Here is a 21,086-nt window from a genome sequence, read left to right on the forward strand (position 1 = left end):
AAGTTGATTGTTGCCAGCCTTCGTGTACACTCGGCAAACTTCGTAGTTCCGAGCCGCTTTGAGCATTCGTGTTCACTCGGCAAACTTCGTAGCTCCGCCCCCAATCCTCCGGCAATGTGAGAACAGGCGCACCCCGTAGATACCGGGAGTCGCTATATGCACAGCGACTAATCGACAAGGGGCGTGGCCAACATATCCGAGCATACCCGAAGTGAAGTGTTTCGGCGCTTTATTTGAAATTGGTTCTCCGCTCAGATTTTTTTTGTGACGTCACGGCCGAGCATTTCCGAATATTGCCGAGCAGCCGATAGCTAATTTTCATCTTTAGTTTCATACAATTCTTGCACCGTGATTTCATTTGGTTAGATTACATTACTATATGGCCAATATCATAAAGTCGATTCCAAAGCCTCAATAAAGACTGTTTGGTATGGCAACCACATTCTAATTCCTGCAAATATAATTCATTTTGGACAATAAAAGACTTGTGGTAGGCCCTATGTTCAACTTTTGTACAGATTCGTACTAGGCCTATAATATATATACTCAAAGTATCTAATCTTTTTACATTACAAAACAGTACACCTATGGGAAAGTAAAACTAGCATTATTTGGAGTCTATGTGAAAATTTGGATGCCATATAGTATGTTGAAGGATAAGTGAGCAATGAAGGAAGTTGGGCAATTCATTGATTCATATACTTAGAAAAATTTAGCATTATAGACCAAAATCAATATGGCTTTCAAAAGAAAAAAGCACAGAGAATTTATTACAGGATTTTTCAAATTATATTAACTCTTAAACCCTACCACTCTGGGAATGTAATTATTCCTACCACGGGGTACTGAAGTACCCCACGTAAAAAAAAAAAAAATAGAAGTTTTTGATATTTCTTTAAATATTATTTTTATTATGGCAAAGTAATATGAAAAGACAATAAAATTTATCAATAAAAACTAATAGACATATTTGCCTTTACATGAAGGACTGATTTTGTAAAGATGGTCAGCACAAATATGGCGGCGACAAGTGTTACAGACAGATCAAGATTTTATGTCCTATGTGCGCGGACAAAAGCAGCAGCGACCAGGTTTGGGATTATCAGGGACCGGCCTATGGTCTTCAATATAAATATTCAAGACTGCACGTATAGTTTCTCAGAAATCCCGGGGTAAACTTGGCCTTTGTAATTTTGCTCTCATATGAGGCTTTATGAGTGCCATTGTCAAACTCTTAGAAATTCACGCCGCTTGGTGATTTTCTCCTTATCAATTTTAGTTGACAGCTTGAATAAGACCCAAGAGTTGACATCAACAGCATTTAGCAACCCGTAGAAGAGATACATGGGCCACCTTTTGGTCTTCCTGGACGTCGAGTACTTCTTACAAAGTTGGTTGAACACATCCACTCCGCATTTGGTTTTACTATAGAAATGTATTATTTCTGGAAGGTACACTTCATTATCCTTGTCAGGGATGTCATGCATGGTGGACAGCATGATTACAATTTTATTTTTAGCTGACTTCAGAGGACAATACGATAAAAGTGTGAGAGGTCCGTCGTAGGCAAACCTTGATGTGCATTTCTCTCGATTTTTAGTGTCCAAGAAAACCGGAGGAATTTATCGTTTATTTTTCATTACAGTTCCAACTAATGTTATCCCTTTTTCCAGTAATTTCTTGGCTGTGGGTATAGACGTGAACCAATTGTTAATTGTCATATCTCATTACACTGCATACACTGTCATTACATTCATAACACATTATTAATCCATGAATGTCTCGTTATTGGGCGAAGGCCCTCCCTATCAACACTGTTACCTAACCATTATCACAAAATAAAGTAAATCATAAATAATGTGTAAACTTACCAGAGAGATGTCGAAAAACAACTTCAGTAATTAAAGTATAACTCGAAGGAAGAATTAACACTATTCCTACCACGGGGTACTGGGGTACCCCGGAACACCTGTGGACGGGACTGCACTTGCCGGGCGGTCACGGCTTTCTGACGTACTTACGCGCCAATTATCGAGAGTAGATTAGCTAGAGCGATTTTTGTAACAGTGCAATATTGTTAAAATTGTTGATATTTTAAACACCAGGGGGGTACTCCAGTACCCCAGGTAGGGTTTAAGAGTTAATAATGAATTAAACCATAAAAGACATGTTTTAGTACTATTTATAGATAACTCCAAAGCGTTTGATACAATTGACCCACAGAAATTATTAAAAATCTTAGAAGCAATTGGAATTAGAGGTAACCTACTTAATTTTTTTTTAAATTATTTATTTAATAGACATATCTGTGTAAATATATTAGAAAAAATGAGCTGGAGGAAAAAAATCTATGCTGTAGTCCCGCAGGGGTCGATTTTGGGTCCAACCCTTTATATTATATTTGTATCAATAATGAAAAAAATATTTAAATATGTAAGACACTTTGTATATGCTGACGACACTGCTCTTGTCATATCCGATGAACAATTATCCATTGCGATTAAATATATGCAACATGAGTTTACGTCCCTGATAAAATGGTCACATGACGCAGGTCTAATCATTAATACCAAGAAAACTAAATTGATGTACATACGGTCTCCACATGCTTCATTTCAGATCATGCCTAAAATAATTTCACATAACTTTATATGTATTCATCAAAACATTTTACAGCCCTGTATGTGTGAAAGTATTGAACTGGTAAATGAATACGTTTATTTGGGGGTGACTGTTGATTGTCATTTCAAATGGGATACACAAATAAACAAAACTTGCAAGCGGCTGAGAGCGATAGTGGGTAGGATATACAAACTGAAATGTTTCGTTCCGGTGAATATTTAAAAAATTATTTACCTATCACTCGCAGAATCAACTTTACGGTATGGTTTAACTACTTGGGGTCACTCTTGTAAAACTAATTTAAACCACCTGCAATCAGTACAAAATTCTATGGTTAAGTTATTAGCTCAAAAACATATTTTTTCACAGAGACGAAACATATCATTGTTGTATCGGAATTTAACAATATTACCGGTGCAGGCCTTATTATGGTACAAAATATTGATTCAACATATATCTGAGTCTGATTATAAAAAGAAAGTGGATAATGAATATAATACAAGGTTTACAAAGAATGAAGGAATGCTTGTTCCAAAATATAATAATAAATACGGAGGGCGAACCCTAGAATTTAACGTGCCAAAAATGCTTAACATGTTACCCATTAATATAAAAAATTGCGATTCTACAAATAGATTGAGATATATGCTGAAACAATGGTTACTAAATAGAGATAGTTTATATTAATTTAGGTGTGTTAATTGTATAGTTATAGTAATAATATTATGTGTGTATGTATGTAATTGATCATTAACATCCTGTTGACAAACTGCTTTATTGCAGTTTAACGGGATTGTAGCTTGAAAACCAATAAAAAAAAATTAAAAAAATTTGATATTATTTTATTAATGGAAAATAATACATTACACCACACAAAGGAAATATAAACATTGAGGGAACAAACCCCTTTAAAAACATGACAGATAAATCCTGAATTGAGCCGATCAGGTTCTGCCCCATCCTGAAATTTATGTTTAATAAATTGCTCCAACAATAGAGACACATCTCGTACTGAGGAAACTCCAGTTTCAACAAGCCTGTTGATCTCCTGTATCAGGTCAGGATGAATTTCTTGGGTCATCTTGGCCGCGTCTCTGCTGTGGTTGTGGCTCGCTTCTCCGATTGCCAAGACGTAATAACGTAGCACACATTTAGGTGGGCTGGTGGATTGAAGGGCTGCCTTCACTTGTTTCAGAATCTGAAAACAAGCCACAATGTTTTACTATAAATAAAAATAACAGAACCCTACAAAAACAGTAATTGAATGTATCGCCCGAATAACGTTGCAAACAACAAAAACAAGATTTTTCAGAAACAAGAAAAAACGTTTTTTAAATGATTTTTTATTAGAAAACATCCAATTTTTAAAATAAGTTTTATATTACTTAGACATAAACAAGGGTACATGTGAAAAAATATTTTAAAAAACCATTAAAATAAAGGAAATAATCGACATAAAACAAAAAAAAATGTGGAATAACGTTGCTTAAGCTGCCACTTGCAACGTTTTTCCACTGTAGTGCATACATTTACTGAGCCGGTAGGTTTTCATAAAAGCTTCTGTTGATTTCTGGTAAGTATTTGACAAAGCTGACAGCTTTGTCTTTTCGATACATTTTCGGGTACTATTCTTCGTTTTGGCTCCAGCATTTCAATACAGCTTTGCAAAAAAAGGCTCTGCTCATTTTATGTTTTAGTGTAAAAAAGGTCAAAAAGTTCCTTTTTTTTATGCAACGTCATAGTTTTACAATCTGGGTATCGACATTTACACATAAAGTCCTGTAAAAAAACAGTTAAATCAATATTATCAACAACAGTAAGACGTCAAAAAAAAACATGTCAATAAGAAATAAATAAAAACATATTGAATAACTTGACAATGGACAAGGAATTGTTTATCTCTCAGATAGAAATATGTCAGTGTTGAAAATATATAATATAATGAAGTGGATACTTTGTTTAAAAATATTAATATTTGATAATGTAAATAATAAACAAAGTACTTAAGAAATTTGTACTAAAAAACCAAACAAAACTTATTTACACAAGAAATATAAGTGTAACGTTATTCCACTAACCTGTGTTGGGGGCGATTTGCCGCTAACCGCTTTGCCTTTACGACTTGTATAAGGTTTACCCGAATTTCTTAATGCCTTCTGTTTATTATCCTTCCAGTTTTCAGAAGAAATTTTACGTTTTTTCCCTTTATTCATATTATTTAAAATACGCGGAGACACCGAAACTACCTGCTGTACAGACGGCATGTCGGCTCGCGCAACGTTATTCCACTGAGCATAAATATACCACTCTCTAGATCGATATCTTCGGGCTTTTTGTATACAACAGAATTATACAGTACTTAACCACAGATATACAAGCAGTACCTACCGTGCGGAAAAGAGCAGTAGACAAGATAGAAAAAACTCAAGGTCATCTAAAAGTAAGATGCAACCATAGACAATATAATTGCTCTCGGCCTACTCCATTCATTCACTAGCCCAAAAAAAATATTTTAAAAATAAAAATGTCCTTGAAGCAGAAAAATGTCGAAATGTTTTCCAAGGGCCTGACTAAGAAAATAAACTTTTACAGTGCATTTCCTTGAGATGAAACTTGTAAATCTGAGAAGAAGAAACCCAAAATGACAAGAAATTTGCAAAAACACTGAAGAAAATTTCCAAAACATGATTGTCCGACAGTATGACGAAGAATTCCGACATTTTTCAGCCTCATGAACTCATGGTTACATATGTTAAAAAATCTTTAATTTCACCAAAACAATAAGATAATACAGGATAACACTAATCAATAACATGAATAAGTTTATCGATATAATAAATAACATTTATACGTTGTGGAGGAAGACATAATGTCAAGTATGAAGCATTGTTCAAAAAACCGAACGAATAACCTAAAACTGTTAATTCACTTTAAACTTGAACTTACGTAGGTAGGTTGAATATAATATGTTTGTAACTCGCTAACACTATACTGGCTTATATTGTATTTTTATCACGAACAACATTAACACGCAATATTTTCGACGGAAATGATAGTATTTCGGCAGAAAATGACAACCCGCGTGTATAAATAAACCACTGTCATTTTGTTTGAATGATTTGAAACTGTCAAAATTCCGTCATCTCTTTCTGTTACACGAGTCATTATGGTAGAGAGCGAGAGATCAAACCAATCCTTCTGTTCTCACCAATGAGATCTGAGCTTTTAGCCATATTATTCGTTTTCTATAAGAATTTTGAGGTGGGCGTGGCGGTTTCAAATGAGTTTCGAGGCCAAAGCTTAGTTAAATGCCCCTGCCACTGAGACTGGCTCCCCCCCAGTGCACTTTGGATGCTACTAAAAGAGGTAGATAGATTTTTTTTCATGATGTGAAAGAGTAGGATAGATAGGTGTACACATAAAGAACATTATTCCACCAAAAAATCACTTTACGATTTTTTGTTGTTTGCAACGTTATTCGGGCGATGCATTCAATTATTGGTTTGGTAGGCAGTAAAAAATATAAAATAATATTTTCAACAAAAAAATATCTGATTTCCTGAAGGGCACAGGGAAGTATGCTTCACACCTTCTATTTTGCAGTGTTGAGGCCCTGGGAATCATATTTCCGGCCATGGTACTGTGCTGACATCTACCATGGCAGCACAGTCAAATTCAATAGATAAGAATGTTGAAAATGTGTTTAAGTAAGCGATGGGAAGTTGCGTATTCCCACCACATTTCCTTCTAAACAAATGTGTGTTGTCCAAAACGGTATTTGTATAACCTTGCATCTAACCAGTGTTGTGAAGTATCTAGATACATTTTTGTGTATCTGTATCTAGCTATATTTCTATAACTGTATCTGTATCTAGATACATTTTTACTAGTATCTGACACCTCAGATACTTTCAGATACTTTATTTTCAAAGTGAACTTCTTTACCGATTTTCTCTAGTTAATTTTAAACCTTTGTCCATCTAGTGTATAATATTTTATAGCAGTTTATATACATGCATTTTAGGGGTCCTAACCCGAGTAACCGAGTACCCGGGTACCCCCGTATATAAAAAAAAAGAATTTAAAAAATAAAATAATGAATAATTAATTATTTTTTTTTAAATTTTCCATCAGAACCCAAAGTAATCAAGTTGCACATAGCGAAAGAGTGCCCCAACGCGTTCACAAAACACAGGCATGCTTCATAATTTACTTCATTGTCAATGTATCCACTGATAACACCCGTCTCTGAATTCTTTTTGAAATTACTTAACGAAACTTCTAAAAGACGGTATAAACCGGCACACAAAGACGCCATTTCTGATGATATCTGACGTTTCGTTTCACTGTCGGAACACACTCGGGTATGCTCGGATATGTTGGCCACGCCCCTGTCGACTAGTCGCTGTGCATATAGCGACTCCCTGCTCAGTGGAATAACGTTGCGCGAGCCGACATGCCGTCTGTACAGCAGGTAGTTTCGGTGTCTCCGCGTATTTTAAATAATATGAATAAAGGGAAAAAACGTAAAATTTCTTCTGAAAACTGGAAGGATAATAAACAGAAGGCATTAAGAAATTCGGGTAAACCTTATACAAGTCGTAAAGGCAAAGCGGTTAGCGGCAAATCGCCCCCAACACAGGTTAGTGGAATAACGTTACACTTATATTTCTTGTGTAAATAAGTTTTGTTTGGTTTTTTAGTACAAATTTCTTAAGTACTTTGTTTATTATTTACATTATCAAATATTAATATTTTTAAACAAAGTATCCACTTCATTATATTATATATTTTCAACACTGACATATTTCTATCTGAGAGATAAACAATTCCTTGTCCATTGTCAAGTTATTCAATATGTTTTTATTTATTTCTTATTGACATGTTTTTTTTTGACGTCTTACTGTTGTTGATAATATTGATTTAACTGTTTTTTTACAGGACTTTATGTGTAAATGTCGATACCCAGATTGTAAAACTATGACGTTGCATAAAAAAAAGGAACTTTTTGACCTTTTTTACACTAAAACATAAAATGAGCAGAGCCTTTTTTTGCAAAGCTGTATTGAAATGCTGGAGCCAAAACGAAGAATAGTACCCGAAAATGTATCGAAAAGACAAAGCTGTCAGCTTTGTCAAATACTTACCAGAAATCAACAGAAGCTTTTATGAAAACCTACCGGCTCAGTAAATGTATGCACTACAGTGGAAAAACGTTGCAAGTGGCAGCTTAAGCAACGTTATTCCACATTTTTTTTTGTTTTATGTCGATTATTTCCTTTATTTTAATGGTTTTTTAAAATATTTTTTCACATGTACCCTTGTTTATGTCTAAGTAATATAAAACTTATTTTAAAAATTGGATGTTTTCTAATAAAAAATCATTTAAAAAACGTTTTTTCTTGTTTCTGAAAAATCTTGTTTTTGTTGTTTGCAACGTTATTCGGGCGATACATTCAATTACTGTTTTTGTAGGGTTCTGTTATTTTTATTTATAGTAAAACATTGTGGCTTGTTTTCAGATTCTGAAACAAGTGAAGGCAGCCCTTCAATCCACCAGCCCACCTAAATGTGTGCTACGTTATTACGTCTTGGCAATCGGAGAAGCGAGCCACAACCACAGCAGAGACGCGGCCAAGATGACCCAAGAAATTCATCCTGACCTGATACAGGAGATCAACAGGCTTGTTGAAACTGGAGTTTCCTCAGTACGAGATGTGTCTCTATTGTTGGAGCAATTTATTAAACATAAATTTCAGGATGGGGCAGAACCTGATCGGCTCAATTCAGGATTTATCTGTCATGTTTTTAAAGGGGTTTGTTCCCTCAATGTTTATATTTCCTTTGTGTGGTGTAATGTATTATTTTCCATTAATAAAATAATATCAAATTTTTTTAATTTTTTTTTATTGGTTTTCAAGCTACAATCCCGTTAAACTGCAATAAAGCAGTTTGTCAACAGGATGTTAATGATCAATTACATACATACACACATAATATTATTACTATAACTATACAATTAACACACCTAAATTAATATAAACTATCTCTATTTAGTAACCATTGTTTCAGCATATATCTCAATCTATTTGTAGAATCGCAATTTTTTATATTAATGGGTAACATGTTAAGCATTTTTGGCACGTTAAATTCTAGGGTTCGCCCTCCGTATTTATTATTATATTTTGGAACAAGCATTCCTTCATTCTTTGTAAACCTTGTATTATATTCATTATCCACTTTCTTTTTATAATCAGACTCAGATATATGTTGAATCAATATTTTGTACCATAATAAGGCCTGCACCGGTAATATTGTTAAATTCCGATACAACAATGATATGTTTCGTCTCTGTGAAAAAATATGTTTTTGAGCTAATAACTTAACCATAGAATTTTGTACTGATTGCAGGTGGTTTAAATTAGTTTTACAAGAGTGACCCCAAGTAGTTAAACCATACCGTAAAGTTGATTCTGCGAGTGATAGGTAAATAATTTTTTAAATATTCACCGGAACGAAACATTTCAGTTTGTATATCCTACCCACTATCGCTCTCAGCCGCTTGCAAGTTTTGTTTATTTGTGTATCCCATTTGAAATGACAATCAACAGTCACCCCCAAATAAACGTATTCATTTACCAGTTCAATACTTTCACACATACAGGGCTGTAAAATGTTTTGATGAATACATATAAAGTTATGTGAAATTATTTTAGGCATGATCTGAAATGAAGCATGTGGAGACCGTATGTACATCAATTTAGTTTTCTTGGTATTAATGATTAGACCTGCGTCATGTGACCATTTTATCAGGGACGTAAACTCATGTTGCATATATTTAATCGCAATGGATAATTGTTCATCGGATATGACAAGAGCAGTGTCGTCAGCATATACAAAGTGTCTTACATATTTAAATATTTTTTTCATTATTGATACAAATATAATATAAAGGGTTGGACCCAAAATCGACCCCTGCGGGACTACAGCATAGATTTTTTTCCTCCAGCTCATTTTTTCTAATATATTTACACAGATATGTCTATTAAATAAATAATTTAAAAAAAAATTAAGTAGGTTACCTCTAATTCCAATTGCTTCTAAGATTTTTAATAATTTCTGTGGGTCAATTGTATCAAACGCTTTGGAGTTATCTATAAATAGTACTAAAACATGTCTTTTATGGTTTAATTCATTATTAACTCTTAAACCCTACCTGGGGTACTGGAGTACCCCCCTGGTGTTTAAAATATCAACAATTTTAACAATATTGCACTGTTACAAAAATCGCTCTAGCTAATCTACTCTCGATAATTGGCGCGTAAGTACGTCAGAAAGCCGTGACCGCCCGGCAAGTGCAGTCCCGTCCACAGGTGTTCCGGGGTACCCCAGTACCCCGTGGTAGGAATAGTGTTAATTCTTCCTTCGAGTTATACTTTAATTACTGAAGTTGTTTTTCGACATCTCTCTGGTAAGTTTACACATTATTTATGATTTACTTTATTTTGTGATAATGGTTAGGTAACAGTGTTGATAGGGAGGGCCTTCGCCCAATAACGAGACATTCATGGATTAATAATGTGTTATGAATGTAATGACAGTGTATGCAGTGTAATGAGATATGACAATTAACAATTGGTTCACGTCTATACCCACAGCCAAGAAATTACTGGAAAAAGGGATAACATTAGTTGGAACTGTAATGAAAAATAAACGATAAATTCCTCCGGTTTTCTTGGACACTAAAAATCGAGAGAAATGCACATCAAGGTTTGCCTACGACGGACCTCTCACACTTTTATCGTATTGTCCTCTGAAGTCAGCTAAAAATAAAATTGTAATCATGCTGTCCACCATGCATGACATCCCTGACAAGGATAATGAAGTGTACCTTCCAGAAATAATACATTTCTATAGTAAAACCAAATGCGGAGTGGATGTGTTCAACCAACTTTGTAAGAAGTACTCGACGTCCAGGAAGACCAAAAGGTGGCCCATGTATCTCTTCTACGGGTTGCTAAATGCTGTTGATGTCAACTCTTGGGTCTTATTCAAGCTGTCAACTAAAATTGATAAGGAGAAAATCACCAAGCGGCGTGAATTTCTAAGAGTTTGACAATGGCACTCATAAAGCCTCATATGAGAGCAAAATTACAAAGGCCAAGTTTACCCCGGGATTTCTGAGAAACTATACGTGCAGTCTTGAATATTTATATTGAAGACCATAGGCCGGTCCCTGATAATCCCAAACCTGGTCGCTGCTGCTTTTGTCCGCGCACATAGGACATAAAATCTTGATCTGTCTGTAACACTTGTCGCCGCCATATTTGTGCTGACCATCTTTACAAAATCAGTCCTTCATGTAAAGGCAAATATGTCTATTAGTTTTTATTGATAAATTTTATTGTCTTTTCATATTACTTTGCCATAATAAAAATAATATTTAAAGAAATATCAAAAACTTCTATTTTTTTTTTTTTTACGTGGGGTACTTCAGTACCCCGTGGTAGGAATAATTACATTCCCAGAGTGGTAGGGTTTAAGAGTTAATATAATTTGAAAAATCCTGTAATAAATTCTCTGTGCTTTTTTCTTTTGAAAGCCATATTGATTTTGGTCTATAATGCTAAATTTTTCTAAGTATATGAATCAATGAATTGCCCAACTTCCTTCATTGCTCACTTATCCTTCAACATACTATATGGCATCCAAATTTTCACATAGACTCCAAATAATGCTAGTTTTACTTTCCCATAGGTGTACTGTTTTGTAATGTAAAAAGATTAGATACTTTGAGTATATATATTATAGGCCTAGTACGAATCTGTACAAAAGTTGAACATAGGGCCTACCACAAGTCTTTTATTGTCCAAAATGAATTATATTTGCAGGAATTAGAATGTGGTTGCCATACCAAACAGTCTTTATTGAGGCTTTGGAATCGACTTTATGATATTGGCCATATAGTAATGTAATCTAACCAAATGAAATCACGGTGCAAGAATTGTATGAAACTAAAGATGAAAATTAGCTATCGGCTGCTCGGCAATATTCGGAAATGCTCGGCCGTGACGTCACAAAAAAAATCTGAGCGGAGAACCAATTTCAAATAAAGCGCCGAAACACTTCACTTCGGGTATGCTCGGATATGTTGGCCACGCCCCTTGTCGATTAGTCGCTGTGCATATAGCGACTCCCGGTATCTACGGGGTGCGCCTGTTCTCACATTGCCGGAGGATTGGGGGCGGAGCTACGAAGTTTGCCGAGTGAACACGAATGCTCAAAGCGGCTCGGAACTACGAAGTTTGCCGAGTGTACACGAAGGCTGGCAACAATCAACTTGATTTTGAATAATTTGTTTGAAGTCTTGAAGTTTGACTGTGGTTTGACGTTCGAAAATCTCTCAAGTATGAGGGAGATTTTGAGTTGAAAGAAACGAAACGCTGCATTCAATACTGAGTTGAAGGCTTCAGGGTTTTCATTCTCAACCAGAACCAGTTATGGTAGAAAAGGTATGTAGCCCTACCCTACTACAATCACAGAGCGTGCAGCGTCTAGCCCTGCCCTTTTGGCCAACATTAACTTATTTGTATTCCATTTTTTTTAACCTAACCTAACCTTCTACTTCCTGGTTACGAAACCATTACAAGGATAGGTTATTGTACTTTTTATTACTAACCTCCAACTTACCTAGCTCTGGTAGTTTGTATTGATATTTGAAGGTTATGTTTGTATTATTTAAGCTTTCTGCCAGAAGCCTGACCTCACAATTGTTATTTAATCTTATTTATTCTAGGTTTTCCGAATAAAATCACAAAGTAGAAGAAATTTGTGTTTAATCCGTGACTTATCCTGATATTCCTTTACGATAGGCCTACTTCACTAGTAACTCTTAAGATGCGCCCTTGAGGTGTTTTTGCACAAAAACGGCGCTATACAAGTCATCCAAGTATTATTATTATTTATTTATTATTTATCATTTAAACTTGAATGCACTACTTGTATTTTTATGACAAAGTGCCTTCTTCGATGTAATTGTTATGCAGTCTTATGGAGAAATAACAACCAACCAAGAAAGCCAAGTTCTCATTGTCACAGGTTTAAATTTGCCGGGCAGATATGAAGTGAAGTTCGGATTTCGTAGCTCCGCCCCCAATCCTCCGGCAATGTGAGAACAGGCGCACCCGGTATCTACTGTATCTAGTCACTAGGTCACTAGTATCCACTATCCACTTCTAGTATCTGCTAGTATCCAGGGGGGTATAACTCCGATACTTTTTTTGGTTTTTGATGACGTCGCTACAGCCCGACCAATGAAAAGCCGTCGTGGTTTGATCTCTCACTCTCTCTAGCATAAGACCCGTGAAACAGAAAGAGAGGCTACGTTCCACCTACCCGGAAATGCGGTATATTGGCAAATGGCGGACCGCTATCTAAAAACCCAGTATCGGTTTGTGTTTTAAATATTATCAAGTCCGCTGAAATGTATACGATATCAGTGAATGTTATTCTTTACGAAGTTCCGCGTGTCTTTGGCGACTCGGATCAAGTTGCATCATGGGATTCTTTAAGAAATATGTATTCATAACGTTACGAAACAAAATGGTGGTTGGATTAATTTTTTTCCTTTTTCGTCAGGTAAATATCCTTATTTAATGTTATTTTTTTGCTGTACCGAGTTGAAAATGAATATAACGTTACAATATATATTGATAAATGATTATTCAAATAGCTAACTCTTATCAAATGTCATTACAGGATTTAGAAACATCTCCACTGTATGCTATTCAATGGACACCTTCACGGGGCGTTGCGTGTTGATCTTCGGTTAAAAATACACCTAGGCGGTTTCATCGATGGTTATTGATGGCGTTTCTTGGACAGGTATGTAAAATGGCAGACGTGTGATAGTTTGACAATTGCCATTATCGCCGAGTCTGTAAAGTTTGCAATATATATTGATAAATTATACAAAATGCTCAACTGTATAAAATGTCATTTGTAGGGTTCTAAAACGTCTAAGCTGTCGAAATATAAGCCGTGATGACAGTGCAACGCTTTGACTTCTGAACAAAGGACAGCGCAGAATTCTGGCATCTTCTCAAGGTGAATATTATCATGTTATAATTAATTAATTAATGTCATTATTATAACGTAAATAAAAGCCTAACTTTCATCTATTGAAACATCTCTACTGTCTGCTTATTGCATATCCACCAATAATAAAAGAGAAAGCGTTCATTTTTTGCCTAGAATCATGCCGGATATATTCGCAGACACAACGGTTCCTTTAATCTTTACGTGCGCCAGTTTTCAGTATGACATAACTATAACATCTTGCTTTATTCACATTCAAATATTTCATAACACACCACATTTTTACCCATTAGTTTCGGGGAAAAAGCAACGTTTTGACACGCAGTCCGCTTCATTTACACGCAAGCATATGTATTTAATTATCAGAGTTGTGCCGTTTAGAAAGCCTCATGCTATTTATAGGAAAGGAACGAAACAACCGCAAATGGCTCGAAACGCCGTTTGCAGTTGTTGCGTTCCTTTTCTGGTTCGGTTCGGAGCTTATAATCACAGGGGCCCAACTACAAAAACTGGTGTTTTGAGTTAAGCTGGGTTTTGGTAATGCCATTATAATATTTATTAGTGACACGAAGCGGACCTTAAAGTTACAAAGTTTGTTTGCATAATTCTATTAGATAGTAAGTTGCATCATTGTAACATTTGAAAGTCAACACAATGCAATAAGATTAAAATACAAGACGCGTTGGACGCCATTGTAATATTTAAAATTCATAGCTATAAAATTCATGTTGAGCGTCAAATTGTATTATCATACAAAAGTTAAAACGCTATTAACACTCGAGACAAGAAAACATGAGGCGACTCTTTAATTATAATATTCAAATAACATATCTCAAGATCGTGCACTGTGTTCGTAGATGGCTAATAAACCCCTATGTTTAAATATATATGTTTAAACATAGGGTACAAGTAATATCTATTACAAAATGTATGTAATTAGTTCTGGCCCGCTATTTGATATTACATTTGAAACTTTGACAATCGCCATTAACGCCGATTCTGTAAATTTTGCACAATTCTTCTGATCATTTGTCTCTTATTGCAGATTTTTTTGTTGTACCAAGTTCAAAATGAATATAACATTAAAATACTATATATTAATGAATGAATTAACCATATGCATAATTTTTGTCGTTTGCAGGATGTCAAAACTTCTCTACCGTCTGCGTTTTTAAGTCCTCGAGAATGAATGAACTTCAGCCGGCGTTACTTTGAACTGGAACTAATTTCACAATCCTCTCTATGTCTTTCCAAAGGCGTGATGAAAATGATGACACTTCAACGCTTTGATATTTTAAAGTTACTAATCATCCATGAATGGTATAATTATGGAACTAATTACATAACTAGCTTGCCAGTTAATATATCTACTTGAATCGGAAACGATCAAGGTTTTTAATTGGACGGCCAATTTGTTCATTTAAAATTTGTTCACAGACCACCATAGGGGGGTCGGTCAGGTACCTACAGCTATTTGATTTAAATGAAAGCATTCACTTTATTTACATTCGAACATCAAATCGTAAATATGAAATTTGGCACAAACATCTTGCTTCATTCACATTCAAACATTTCATAACACACCACATTTTTACCCGTTAGTTTCGGGGTAAAAGCAACGTTTTGACACGCAGTCCGCTTCATTTACACGCAAGCATATGTATTTAATTATAAAATTAGGCAGATGCCTCTCGCATTACTTTCGGGCAAAAAGCAAAAGTGTTGAAACACATTCTTTTTAATCTATTGATTTCTTCACGTGGTAAAATACATACAGTGTGACTTGAACTAATCATTAAATTTGTCAAAACCCATCACTATTTGGGGAAACGAAATGAAATATAGTAGATTCATTAAAAAGAAAACTAGCGTCCCTTTCTTAATGATATTCTAAATTATATTTTAATGTTATTACATTCGTTATTTGCAGGATTCTACTGTATGGATACTTTAATGGATACTTTCACGGGACGTTGTGTTCAAGTGGATTTTAAAATCTAAAAAAATGGCGTCTACGCTTTTCCAAATTCGGTTAAAAATACACCTAGGCGATTTCATCGATGGTTTTTGGGAGCGTTTCTTGGACAGGTATGTACACGTATGATAATTGGGAACTTTTCAGAATGTTTTAGCGGCAGTGTTATAAATGATTATTAGTATTATGACATAAGACGACTGCATATTACGTGTAGTTTGTTCTGGCTGCTATTTGACATACATTTTAAAACTTTGACAATTGCCATTATCGCCGAGTCTGTAAATTTTGCAATATATATTAATAAAATGATACAAAATGCCTAACTGTTATTAAAATGTCATTTGCAGGGTTTTGAAAACGTCTTTGCAGTCTGCGTTTTTCAGTATTCGAGAAAGCCGAGTAATGACAGCCGGCGTTACGTTACTTACATACGTTACTGGCGTTGCTTCAGAAATATCGTCAAGTCGTGATGACCGTGCAACGCTTTGACTCGACGTTCTGAACAAAGGACAGCGCAGAATCCTCAATGCACTTTCTCAAGGTGAATATTATCATGTTCATACTATTATTATAACGTAAATAAAAGCCTATCTTTCATCTATTGAAACATCTCTACTGTCTGCTTATTGCAATTGACAATGGAGGAAATCTCCACCGGGCGTCGTGGAACTTCAGAAATATCTAAAAATATAAGTTTGAAATTAAAGTTGTCAGCCGGCTTTAAGCGTTTCTTGAACAGGTATACAATGGCACAAGTATGATGGTTGGGAATTATCAGATAATGTTTTACAAGAAAGTCACGTGAAATGATAAAAGAGAAAGCGTTCATTTTTTGCCTACAATCATGCCGGATATATTCGCAGACACAACGGTTCCTTTGATCTTTACGTGCGCCAGTTTTCAGTTTCAGTATGACATAACTTTTTCTATTATGACGTTTCTTTATCTTTTTGCTGTACCGAGTTGAAAATGAATATAACGTTACATATATATTAATATAATGGCTAACTGTTATCTAATGTAATTTGCAGGATTTAGAAACGTATTCTGCTGTCTGCGTTTTCCAATTGACGTTCAGCGCTTTGACTCGACATTCTGAACAAAGGACAGTGCAGAATTCTGGCACTTTCAGGTGAATAGTATCATGTTCATAATATTGCATTCGAACAACATCAAATAGTAAATATGAAATTTGGCACAAACATCTTGCTTCATTCACATTCAAACATTTCATAACACACCACATTTTAACCCGTTAGTTTTGGGCAAAAGGAAAAAGTGTTGACACGCAGTCCGCTACATCTACACGCAAGCATATGTATTTAATTATCAGAGTTGTGCCGTTTAGAAAGCCTCATGCTATTTATAGGAAAGGAACGAAACAACCGCAAATGGCTCGAAACGCCGTTTGCAGTTGTTGCGTTCCTTTTCTGGTTCGGTTCGGAGCTTATAATCACAGGGGCCCAACTACAAAAACTGGTGTTTTGAGTTAAGCTGGGTTTTGGTAATGCCATTATAATATTTATTAGTGACACGAAGCGGACCTTAAAGTTACAAAGTTTGTTTGCATAATTCTATTAGATAGTAAGTTACATCAGGCGTTTCAATTATTGACTATCATTGTAACATTTGAAAGTCAACACAATGCAATAAGATTAAAATACAAGACGCGTTGGACGCCATTGTAATATTTAAAATTCATAGCTATAAAATTCATGTTGAGCGTCAAATTATCATACAAAAGTTAAAACGCTAAACACTTGAGACAAGAAAACATGAGGCGACTCTTTAATTATAATATTCAAATAACATATCTCAAGATCGTGCACTGTGTTCGTAGATGGCTAATAAACCCCTATGTTTAAATATATATGTTTAAACATAGGGTACAAGTAATATCTATTACAAAATGTATGTAATTAGTTCTGGCCCGCTATTTGATATTACATTTGAAACTTTGACAATCGCCATTAACGCCGATTCTGTAAATTTTGCACAATTCTTCTGATCATTTGTCTCTTATTGCAGATTTTTTTGTTGTACCAAGTTAAAAACATTAAAATACTATATATTAATAAATGAATTAACAATATGCATAATTTTTTTCGTTTGCAGGATGTCAAAACCTTTCTCTACTCTCTGCGTTTTCAAGTCCTCGAGAATGAATGAACTTCAGCCGGCGTTACTTTGAACTGGAACTAATTTCACAATCCTCTCTATGTCTTTCCAAAGGCGTGATGAAAATGATGACACTTCAACGCTTTGATATTTTAAAGTTACTAATCATCCATGAATGGTATAATTATGGAACTAATTACATAACTAGCTTGCCAGTTAATATATCTACTTAAATCGGAAACGATCAAGGTTTTTAATTGGACGGCCAATTTGTTCATTTAAAATTTGTTCACAGACCACCATAGGGGGGTCGGTCAGGTACCTACAGCTATTTGATTTAAATGAAAGCATTCACTTTATTTACATTCGAACATCAAATCGTAAATATGAAATTTGGCACAAACATCTTGCTTCATTCACATTCAAACATTACACCACGCACCACATTTTTACCCATTACTTTCGGGCAAAAAGCAAAAGTGTTGAAACACATTCTTTGCTTCTCCATTTTTATCAGAGTTGTGCCGTTTAGAAAGCCTCATGCTATGTACACGAGCTGAACTTCGATTTATAGGAAAGGAAAGAAACAACCGCAAATGGCTCGAAACGCCGTTTCCTTCCTGGCTCGGTTCGCAAATCGGGAGCTTACATATTTAAACAACCTACAAATAATACAGAATAGACGTTTTAATCATGGAATGGAACATTACCAACTCCTCAAAGTTGCGTACCATCATGAAATAGTTTTACCGTCAAGTACGATTTGCCAAGATGTTATTAGCGCACTTTACGGACATTCTCATTCTGTAGCGATTCAAATTTATTCAGTGACAGAGCGATACTGTGTCCCAAAAATGTAGATGCACGTAAAATTAACGAAAAAGTCTTGCTTATGAAATGACAATTTAAATCGCAGGGTCAAACTTTTAATCAGATTGGTGTTTATTTACCAGAACCCGTCTTTACGCATGGGCAATTGTATGTAGCTTGCTCCAGAGTCATAACAATAAATTCATTAAAAATTCAAATAGTCGACGGAAGTCCTCAAGGTGTAAATCAGGCTGGAGTTTCAACCCAAAACATTGTTTACAGGTAAATTTTAGATTAGGTATTGTCGTTTCATATCTATTTAAACCAGTAAATTTAATCTATTTAAGACTAATCTTCCCATTTTAAATTTATTCGCAGGGTTAAATACATACAATGTGACTTGAACTTATCATTTGATGATAACGCAAACCTAAATTTGTCACTATTTGAGGGAACTGTTGATTTTTATCATTAGGAAAATTTAGTTTCAGATTAAATAGATTCCCAAAAGCATTTTAACTATTTTTATATTCTGTTTAAACTTTAAAAAGTAAAACAAGTTCAAACTCAAAATACTTATATCGAATCAGATTTAAAAAAAATAAATACACTTTAATGAAATTAAAACGTTGTTTGATTTTTACTTATTTCCAAAATCTGTTATTTTATTTTATTTATTTCATTCAAAAAACAGTGTTTTACATAAAAAGCATACTCTGCACATCTCACTAGGGCATTTCAATCGGTAGCTTGACATAGGTAAATAGGTTTGCTCAGCTAGATCAGTGAGCTAAATTAAAATGTATTTATGTAAGGTAAGTTTTTAGATTCTCACGGCCAAAAGCATTTTTGTTGTTTGTTTTTGGGGTGTTATGCCGTGTTGCGCTAACTCCTTCTTTAGCCGACGTTTCGGACAGCGTCGGCTTAAGATCAGCGTCGGCATAAGATCATAAAAAAATTATTTGTATTGCAAAGAGAACGTGTAGGCTTCAAAGAGCAGATCAAATGCGTCCCTAACCGAAATTGTAACCAAGAAATAAAAAATTTAAACATACCCGAAAACAAACATCCAGTACGGGTAGATCGTGGGTGTATTTATGTCTTTCAACATTCGTGGAGATGTCGTACAGTCGAACAGTGCAGTCCCATGAAGACACCAAAAGAAATTGGTTTGATTTGGGGGCAAATTTCACTGAAGAAATGGCATCTTCGGGACAGTTCTTCAGCTTAAACTCAATGCGAGATTCGGAAATAGTCATATTGAAATGATACAACAACAGATGTTAACAAATTCTCTCAGGACGACAAGGTTCCAACTCACAAAGTGCGGTCCTGCAAAAATGAGCTATAAGGTATCTTTCCTTACGGCACATTTTCTCAGGACGGCGCTTTGTAAGTTGAAAATCTGTCGTCCCAAGGCCGTCGTAAAAATAGCTTCAAATTACTAGAAATTTGAATTCCTTTACTTTAAAAGGAAAAACATTTTCAAACAATTATTGTGCTTTTCTACGACAGTGTTGAATGTTAACATTTCTCTGTTTATCAGAAAAATGAAAAACTTTGTTACATGTGAAGTATTTTTATTTTATTTCACTAATATGACAGAAACAATAATGATTATCAAACAAGAAACTATAAATATTCTTACACAAGGGAGCATCGTTTTTTCGTGTGGCGACTGAATTACTACCGCTGGGTCCTACAGGAACACTTGAATCTGAAAAAAAATTATCTTTTAGATCGAGGAAAGGAATGAAAAAAGATCTGCATAATGGATGAAGACATTTTCGAATATTTCCAAGTAACATAGAACAGATGTTTACCTTCATAATCTTCCTTAGTCCTTTTGGAAGAAGGATTCATATCTCGCAAGACGTAATAATATGGTCTTTGGTGACATCACACGGTCCTGTAATGTAGGGTCCTGGCGGAACATGATTTGCACCTGTATTTTCGTCACAACGGGTCCGATACTGTCGTAAATCCGGATAACTACCAATGCCGGGAAGATTTAAAGTCGGCAGTGCGGAACTTCGAAGTGATCCATTCGGCTTTTTGTTTCTGATGGAGAAATGGCAGCCACAAACGAATATAGGTTAAGATACGAATTCGATTCTACAGGCCCATTCGCCGAACCTGCGCTCCTCAAAGCTTCCGTGTTTTGGATATTTATGTCGAGTCGATTGTCTGTCAGTACATCCCTTCACACAACACGGCTTGATAACTTTACCTTCAGACATTTCACATATCAAACAACTCAAAACAACAATATGAACTGTCAAGATGGCGTCACATTCACATCCGTCACATCGTCACATGGTTTCAGGCATTTGACTTGGCGTCGTTATATAATGATACCACTATGCAAAAAAAAACATTTAGACATAAATTAAACCTATTACCCTAAAAATCGGGAAATTTCAAAACATCTTTCGTAAAATTTTAAAAAACAAAATCAACG

At 35.0% G+C, this 21,086-nt stretch overlaps 1 protein-coding gene across 1 annotated transcript in view; it reads right to left on the reverse strand.

Annotated features, from left to right (window-relative positions):
- LOC149408981 (E3 SUMO-protein ligase ZBED1-like) overlaps window positions 1-21,086 on the reverse strand; it is a 52,624-nt gene that overhangs the window by 7,578 nt on the left and 23,960 nt on the right. The gene's annotated exons all lie outside the window — the stretch shown is intronic.

Source organism: Hesperophylax consimilis, unplaced genomic scaffold (assembly GCF_061612785.1).
Source record: "Hesperophylax consimilis isolate HC1 unplaced genomic scaffold, BYU_Hcon_1.0 scaffold_40, whole genome shotgun sequence".
NCBI classification, from domain to species: domain Eukaryota; kingdom Metazoa; phylum Arthropoda; class Insecta; order Trichoptera; family Limnephilidae; genus Hesperophylax; species Hesperophylax consimilis.